Genomic DNA, 9,967 nt, shown 5'->3' with positions numbered 1-9,967 from the left:
ATAAAGACTTATGTTCACACACACAAAAAAAACCTGTACACAAATATTTGCAGCAGTTTTTTATTTTTTTAAAATATATATTTTATTGATTTTTTACAGAGAGGAACGGAGAGGGATAGTTAGAAACATCGATGAGAGAGAAACATTGATCAGCTGCCTCCTGCACACCCCCTACTGGGGATGTGCCCTTGACCAGAATCGAACCTGGGACCCTTGAGTCCCCAGGCTGATGCTCTATCCAGTGAGCCAAACCAGCTAGGGCAGCAGTTTTATTTTTAATAGCCAAAAAGTGGAAACAATATCCAGCCATGGGAAAATTGTTAACACAAACTATGTGCATACTATGGAATAATACTATGCAGCAATAAAACAAACAATTGATAAACACAACAATCAAGATGAATCTCTAAATTATGCTGAGTGAAAAAAAGCTATCCTCCAAAGATTACATACTGTATGATTCCATTTATACAGCATTTTTAAAATGACAAAATTATAGTAATGGAAAACATATTAACGTTTGCCAGGGTTAAATGGGGGTGGGAACAAAGAGAGGTGGGTGTTGCTATGAAAGGGCAAAATGGGGAATCCTTGTGGTGACAGAACTATTCTATATCTTTTCTATCAATATCAATAATCTGGGTGAGATATTGCACTATAGTTATGCAAGATGTTACCACTAGTAAAAAAATGGGAAAAGGCTTTCTTTATTATTTCTTACAAGTGCATAAATATCTACAATTATGTCAAAATAAAAGGCTTAATTTAAAATAAAATATTTATCTGACTGGCTTATTTCACTTAGCATAATGCTCTCCAGGTCTACCTATGCTGTCACAAAGGGTAAGGTAGCCTTCTTTTTTAAGGCTGCATAGTATTCCATTGTGCAAACATAACACCACTTTTTTATCCACTCATTTATTGATGGACAATTAGGCTACTTCCAAATCTTGGCTATTGTAAATAATGCAACAATGAACATATGGGTACATATATTCTTTGAATTAGTGTTTCTGATTTCTTTGGATATATTCCCAGAAGTGGAATTGCTGGGTCATAAGACAGTTCCATAAGTCAGTCCTTACAGTATACAGGTGATATATTACAGAATTGTACACCTGAAATCTATATAATTTTATTAGCATGTCATCCCAATAAATTCAATAAAAAAATAAAATTAAAATATTTTAATACCTATAAAACTCTTACAAAAGTAAAAAGCAAACCAATTGGGAAAAATACTTCTTATATCAATGACAAAAGCATAAGCACTGTATTAGAAAGCTGAGCAAAAGACAGAATTTTCTCTATCTTTCTCACATACACACAAAACATTCAAATACAATTAATAAATAATTTGAAATGTCAGCTTCAGTAGTAATTAAAATATGTAAATGAAGATGATGCTGATAGTATTTTCTGAACTACCAAAGCTTAAACAACAAACACAAAAAAAATATTCAATGTGCCCTAGCCAGTTTGGCTCAGTGGATAGAGTGTTGGCCAGGTTCGATTCTGGTCAAGGGCACATGCCTAAGTTGCAGGCTCCATCCCTACTGGAGGGCGTGCAGGAGGCAGCTGATCAATGATTCTCTCTCATCACTGATGTTTCTATCTCTCTCTCCCTTTCCCTTCCTCTCTGAAATCAATAAAAATATTCTATATAATAAAGAGGCAATATGGATTATGCTAAGTGAAATAAGCCAGTCAAAGAAGGACAAGTACTAAATGTTGTATGTGGAATCTAATGAACAAAATAAACCAGCAAAATAGAAACAGACTCATAGTTACAGAATACACTGACAGCTGTAAGAGAGGGGCTAGGTGAAAAAGGTGAAGGGATTAAACAAAAAAAGAAACCTCAACCAAATGACTGAACAAGCAGGCTGCATGGGGCCATTATGCCGGCACGGGGGGTAGTGAGGGATGACCAAATGACTGAACAAGCAGGCTGCGTGGGGCGACCAGGCCAGCAGGGCAGGCAGTTAGAGGTGACCAGGCCATCGGGGTGGGGCAGTTAGGGGTGATCAGGCTGGCACGCAGAGGCAGTGAGGGGCGATGAGGCTGGCAGGGGGGGCATTTAGGGGCAACCAGGCAGGCAGGCAGGTGAGCAATTAGGAGCCAGCTGTCCAGGATTGTGAGAGAGATGTCCGACTGCCAGTTTAGGCCTGATCTCTGAGGGGTCCCAGATTGGAGAGGGTGCAGGCTGGGCTGAGGGCACCCCCCCTCCATGCACAAATTTCATGCACTGGGCCTCTATATAACATTGCAGGGGAATGTACACCTTTATAAAAACAACAAGATAGGTAACATTTATTAAGTGCCTGTCACATGTCAGACAAGGTTCTAAGCATTCTACCTATATTAATTTATTAAATCCTTTCAACCACCCTGTGCTCAGTACTTACAAAGGGATAAACCAAATATTGAAAAGTTAAGGCATTGCCCAAGGTCATAGAACTAATAAATAGAGCCAAGAGTCAAACATTTATTTCCTACTTGTTGTTTTTTTTTAAATATATTTTATTGATTTTTTACAGAGAGGAACGGAGAGGGATAGAGAGTTAGCAACATCGATGAGAGAGAAACATCGATCAGCTGCCTCCTGCACACCCCCCTCTGGGGATGTGCCCACAACCAAGATACATGCCCTTGACCGGAATCGAACCTGGAACCCTTCAGTCTCCAGATCAACACTCTATCCACTGAGCCAAACTGGTCAGGACCCTAGCTGTTTTTTTAATCACAGATATGTATTACAGTCAAACCTCGTGTCTTGAACATCTCCCATCTCAAACAATTCGGTTCTCCAACAAGTTGTTCATGGAAAAAAATGTCTTGGTTGTGGAACAAAACTTGGGTTCTTGACCAGATAAGGAGTGGCTCTCAGGCCACAAACAATGGAGAGAATTCGAGAGCATGTTAACATCTCAGTAAATTGTGCTGTGAATATTTTTGTAGGATTTTTTGTTGTTTTTGTTGCTGACCAATTGGACAATTAACACAATTTTAAAACATAAAATGGCCATCAAAAGTGCTGATATTGCTAAGGGTGTGAAAGTGCTCACAAAACAATGATCACAGGCAATTGAGGTAGAAAAGCTGTTGCTGATGTGGATGAACAAAAACAGTTAGCCAGTGATAACATTTTGGAGGCAATGATATGTGAAAAATCAAGATGCTGCATGCTGACCTGAAAGACACCTAAGGAACGAGTGCTGAAAGTGATTTAAGGCTAGCAGGGGGTGGCTTGATAAATTTAAGAAGTGTTTGTTTATATATTAAACAGTACATTAGACATATACTGTGTATAAGAAAGGTTAAAATGGAATCATTTGGGGGTCTGGAATGGATTAATTCAATTTACATTATTTCTAATGGGAAAAAATGATTCGGGATTTTTGAACAAATCATATCTCGAACTGCCGTCAGGAACAAACTAAGTTCGAGAACCGGGTTCCACAGTATTTCTATCATCAAAAATTCATTTGCACACAATTAAAATGGTGCACCCCTAAGATAGAGACCAAATATTCTAGCATCATAATTATTTAAATGCTCCATCTTATCTTGCTATGATCTACAATGCCATATTAAGCTATCAAAATTAGTATTATTAGCACTACTACAAATTATAAATGTTACTTCTATATTATCCATAATCTAAAAAATATATTTCCTTTGTGTTTATTTCTGAAAGTTCTGAAATCACTATGATGAATATCTAATTTAATAAAATACACTATAAAGTAAAATGTATTACTATCTCAATATTATTTCCCAAGTTCTAAAATATCTAAGACATCTATAATAAAACCAAGTTTGTATGTCTTATAAACCAGAACTCTTTATTAACTGCATTTTGCTTTGGCAAGATCTTAAAATATCTTCTGATTAATGTTCAACATAGGATAAATTAATTATACTGAATACTAATTCTTTGTTTTTCTTTGCCCCCCCCCCGCCCTAATCCTAATTATTTGGGCACTGATAACCCATGCATATGTAAGATGTATCTACTAGCCAAACTATCCTCCCCAACCATGCCATATAACTGACTCATTATTATTATTATTATTTTTAAAATATATTTTATTGATTTTTTACAGAGAGGAAGGGAGAGAGATAGTTAGAAACATCGATGAGAGAGAAACATCAATCAGCTGCCTCCTGCACATCTCCCACTGGGGATGTGCCCGCAACCCAGGTACATGCCCTTGACCGGAATCGAACCTGGGACCTCTCAGTCCGCAGGCGGACGCTCTATCCACTGAGCCAAACCGGCTTTGGCTCATTATTATTTTAATATTCTCTAAAATTTTATACTACTCCAAAGGTATTCTTTCCTATGTTATTTTACCTTCTGATAAATTTCATTTCAGAAGTTTTATTTTTAAAAAGGAAAACAGAACATATCATCAGATAGTGAATAAGAATGTATTTGCTAAATACAACCATTAAATGACTGAATAAAACATTTCAATATAACTCTATTATTACTAAATGCCAATCTTCCTAGACCCGTGGTCAGCAAACTGCGGCTCGAGAGCCACATGCAGCTCTTTGGCCCCTTGAGTGTGGCTCTTCCTAAGCCTTAGGAGTACCCTAATTAAGTTAATAACAATGTACCTACCTATATAGTTTTAAGTTTAAAAAAATTGGCTCTCAAAAGAAATTTCAATCGTTGTACTGTTGATACTTGGCTCTGTTGAATAATGAGTTTGCCGACCACTGGTCTAGACTACTGGTTCTCAGAAGATTGTAACTTTTCCCAAAACAAGCATTCCTTGGTCCTTAATCTAAAAGTGCAAAACCAGAACCAGCAGTTTGGACTTAATTTCTATCACATTTATCAATGACACTAACCTCCAACAAGAGAAGTGAGTCATACTCGGATTTGAAGCAATGAAACGAGAATCTCAAAAGCAATCTTGAATACTGTGCTTCCCCATTAGAGAGCAAAGTTCGAACCTAGACTGTCTGCCGAGATTGAAAGGAGCAATTGGTTGTACAGCAATTGTTCCACGATGTCTCAGTGGCAGGAATGAGGGATAATCTGCAAATGCTGTGAGCTTTCTTCCCTGTGGAGAAACTGGTGCTCCCAGTCTGAGGTGCCCTTCCCGCATTAGTGGGAAACCTGTGGTAGTTTCAGACTGAGTAGCAGAGGTGATATCAGAGCCAAAAGCAAAAGGAGTGAATGCTGTTACCAGGTGTGATGGGGCAATGCTTGCTTCAGCATTAGTAAGGGTGCTGGTACCCAGTCCAAAAGCCCCTGTAATCACTGTAGGTTGTATTTAAGCAGTATTGCCAAAGTTTGATTTTGGTACACTTTTTTTTTTAAGTAGACACATTAAGTGGCAGCAAAGTTACATAGCTCCTGTCAAATTATGTTTTAAATTTTAACAGTTTACATCCATCACCATTTAACCTCCTACACCAACCTCCACGTCCTCTCACCCCCTCTCTGCGCCGCCACCGCCCCCCCCCCCAGCAAATACCACACTGTTGTCCAGGATGGAGACTTGGCTTGGGGTAGTGAACACACAATACAGGGTACAGATGATGTGTTGTGAAACTGCACCTGAACCTGTATAATTTTGTTAACCAGTGTCACCCCAATAAATTCAATAAAAAGGAAAAAATAAATACTAACAGGTTACAAAAATGCTGTTCTATATTATTTCCTCTCAATATAGAACAAAAGATAACCAGATATTAAAACTTTAAGTTATTAGATAGCTAAAAGAATAGGTGAGAATTACAGAAAGAATACTCCAGCTTTCATGAGGCTAATCAGGCACTAATGAAAGAAATGGCTGGGTCCAACTAGATTCACATAGAAAATTATTAAAAGAGTGCTCCCTTTAAAATTCTGAGATGCAGGAGGGAAGAATGCATAGTCAAGGTCATTATAATGATAAATAGATAAAGATCTCTCTAGAGAAAGACACTTAATAAGCCAGCAGCCTAATTCCAAGATGATATATGTCCAAAATTCAGTGAGTACTCCTCCTATGGCTCACATAAAATGAAGGGAGACCACAAATCAAAATTCAATGTGCCTTGTGCCTCAAATCTAAGATGGCTTCAATTTATAAGACTGTATTGGAAATGAGTGGCGTAATTCCAAATTGATGACTTAGAAATAACATGCCATCTCTTTACCCTTTCTGTACTCTAAACTGAAAGTTTGTCTTTGAAAGACGACTAGAGCTGTATCCACCAAAAGAATCAAAGGGTAGCCCTAGCTGGTTTGGCTCACTGGATAGAGCATCGGCCTGCGGACTCAAGGGTCCCAGTTTCGATTCCAGTCAAGGGCCTATACCGTGGCTGCAGGCACATCGCCAGTGGGGGGTGTGCAGGAGGCAGTTGATCGATGCTTCTAACTGTATCCCTCTCCCTTCCTCTCTGTAAAAAATAAATAAAATATATTTTTAAAAAAGAATCAAAGGGTACTAGTCTTATCCTAGGAAAATCTAGTTGCTACTGGGGCAGAAGTTGATGTAACTGGTGTTCCAAAGCTGAATCTTGTAGTCTGGCACTGTGTACTGAATGACAACAGGCCATTAGAAGATGTACTTATAACTGGTTGGGATGGAATCCCAAAATTAAACCCTGTTATACCAGGTGTGGAGGAGGTAAACCTGTAGCTGAAGTGGTGGTTGTTCCCTTTGTGGAATCAAGTGAACCCACCTGTAAGGGTATCAGTTCCTCCAAAATTAAACCTGTTCACGACCCCAAACCCTAAATGGGGGTAAGAGAGGGATGGAAGAAAAAAAGTTTAGAGATCTCAATTAGACCTCCAAGATGGTGGATCAAGACACATTGGAATCACTTTTTTGTACTCCAAACTCATTTCTAGAAATAACAGTTTAAAAGCACTTAATAAAAATATTTTGCCAATGCCTAGGTGGCATGGCTCAGTGGTTGAGTGTTGACCTCTGATCCAGAAGGTCATGGTTCGATTCCCGGTCAGGGCACATGCCTGGATTGGGGGCTTGAAACCCAGTGGGGGCATGCGGGAGACAGCCAGTCGATGATTCTCTCTCATCATTGATGTTTCTATCTCTCTTTCTCTCCCTTCCTCTCTGAAATCAATAAAAAAATTTAAAAAAAAATTTGTAAAACTACAAAGCAGAGTTTTTGAAGAAAGAATATCATTTGTTAGGTGCCAGAAAGAAAGGGCATTTATGTCAATCAACAGAATTGAAGCTATTCTGTCCAAGGGGGTGACTTGAATGAGGTGTGTGCCTTAATTAGAAATATGCTAAGTTGTGTGTACCATTTGAAGCCATAGAGTAAGGCCATAGGTTCCTCAATTAGCAGAGACCTAGTGAAGCTTAAATCTGGGAAACATCTATAGGACAATGGAAAAAGCAATGGAAACATGCAGGAATCCCAAGCTGGTACAGAAAATATACATAGGTGGCTCAAATTCCATTTACCTTTGAGGAGTGGAAACTTCAAGCTAAGATGCAAACATAAAAATTGGTTAGAAGCTGATGAAACCTTTAGGGCCCAGGCAAGTATCCCACTTCCTAGATCACACATGGTCATAAAAAGCCCCCAGAAGATTAACTCATACACAAGAATTACAAAACATCTAAGTAAGTGGTATATAGACCCCCCAAAAGAATTCTTATCCAAGGAGTTAGAAATAATAAAGTAATATGTATGGCACATTAAAATATATGTTTAATATGCTCAAAGAGCTCAAGAAAGAAAAACCATCCTTAAACCAAACAAGTGAATGTGAAAAAGAACCAAGAAGAAGTCTAAGAAATGGATATCAGTATTATAAATAAAAATGCTCAAGTGATAGATTTAAATAGTAGACTAGATACACTTTTAAAGAGACAAAATTGAATAAATTATAAGAGAGAACAGAAGAAATCTGCCAGAACACAAGATGGACAAAATGATAGAAAGAAGAGATAAATTAAGAGATAAGGCTAAAACAAAAGGTAAACTTCAATATATATCCAGAATGAATGCCAGAAGGAAAAAATAGAATGGCAGAAACATTATTCAATGAATTAATAAGGGAGTTTACTAGAACTGAAGAAAAATGAGTCCTCACATTAAAAAAGCCACCGTGCAAGAAGGCAACCCCTCCCCACCACTATATACACATGCATACCTTTTATATACAATATATTGAAACACTAGAATATTAAGTACAGAGAAAAAAATCTGAATATTACCGGAGGGGGAAAAAACCCATCCTATCTAATAAAGAGGGAGTATGCAAATTGACTGTCACATCATCACAAAGATGGCGGTGCCCACAGACCCACCAGATCCCCCCAGTCCTTTCAGCCCTGCCATGGAAGTGGCAGGTGCACAGTGTGGTCAGACCCGCCCTCAGCCCCCCAGCCGCCTAGGGCCAGCCCGAAGCGCAGGCAAGTCTCGGGTGTTGGCTGCCCAGCCACCTAGAGCCAGCCCAAGGTGCAGGCAAGCCTTGGATGTTGACTGCCCAGCCAATGCCAGAGGTGCAGGCAAGGCTCGGATGGTGCCTGTCCAGTTACCTAGGGCTGCCCGAGGTAACCAGGGCAGGCTGAGGCTTATGCTGCCGGCACTGGCAGCAGCAGAGATGTGATGGGGGTATTGCCTTCCCCTGATCACTGGGTTGCCTCCTGCCCCTGAGGGCTCCCAGGCTGTGAGAGCGGGCAGGTCGGGCTGAATTTTCATGCACCAGGCCTCTAGTTTACCTAATAAGGAGTAACAACCAGAATGACAGCAGGCCCTTCATTAGCAAAAATAAATGTTAAAAGATGATGGAATAATATCTTTAAAACGTTAAAAAAAATCATTGTATACTTATAATTCTATCCCAATCAAGATTTATACAATGGGATGTGACTAAAGATCAATTTTTACACAATAGCTCTGAAAGTAAATTCTAAGAAATCAGTTTTAAAAAAAAACACATTTCTTCCATTTAAGAACCCCATTACTTTAATGCACCAGTAAGAAAAGAAAAAACACCAACCTGTCACAATTCCTTTCTATCACTTAATTTTTTTTATACTTTTGAAAGAGCTCTTTTCAATGTAGACACAGGTTTTAACCAAACATGCATACATTAAGAAAAAATATTCTGAATCCAATTTTCAACTCAAATTCCTTGAGATTTTCTGTGCCACCAGGACCATTGTTGATCCAGTATTTCTTCAAAGAAATCGTGAGGGAACTAAAAGCCATTTTCACTATCTTTCAAGCCAGCTTTGCAAATGTGTAGACTAGTCTTTTTTCTCCCACTTCAGCATAATCAATAACTAAATCCAATTCACTATCTCCTCCATTTTTGCCCCACAATCATTGGTTTCTAGGACCTAAAGGTAATACCTTGTTAGCTCAGGGATTTTTCACCCAAGCCACCCATTACACAAGTTTTCATTCTAGACATTGTGATATTACAGGAACAATTATGATGTCACAACTGTCACTTGGTCAAAAAGATTGCAAGATCCATCAGTTATTAAGACTCATTTTAATTTCAGAGATGTTAAAATATGAAAAACCATACCTCTTAAAAATTGAAACACATTATCTTTAATAGAGTTAGTATGAGGGTATAAGTGAACACCTTCCCAAGGACAATATTTATCTGAATGTGTTAGTTGACATACTTGTTAAGTTATATACACATTTTAAAACTTTAAACATGTAAACTCTAAATGGTGATTTCAAGTGTAATAACTCAATCCTGGAAGGCACAAAAAGGGAGACATTCTGGGTATTTGTGTATTTAGTCTAATATTCCCAAAGGTACTACTCTCCTGAGATTATGTTATTATAAACTAGAAGCCTGGTGCACAAAAATTTGTGCACTCGGGCGGGAGGGGGGTCCCTCAGCCCGGCCTGCGCCCTCTTGCAGTTTGGGACCCCTCAGGAGATAACACCCTGCTTACTTAGGCCTGCTCCTGGGTGGCAGAGGGCAGGCCCAATCTCTAGGTGCAGCCCC

Source organism: Myotis davidii, unplaced genomic scaffold (assembly GCF_000327345.1).
Source record: "Myotis davidii unplaced genomic scaffold, ASM32734v1 scaffold270, whole genome shotgun sequence".
Lineage (NCBI taxonomy): Eukaryota > Metazoa > Chordata > Mammalia > Chiroptera > Vespertilionidae > Myotis > Myotis davidii.
The sequence above is the reverse complement of the archived record's forward strand: the minus strand, read 5'-3'. Positions refer to the sequence as shown.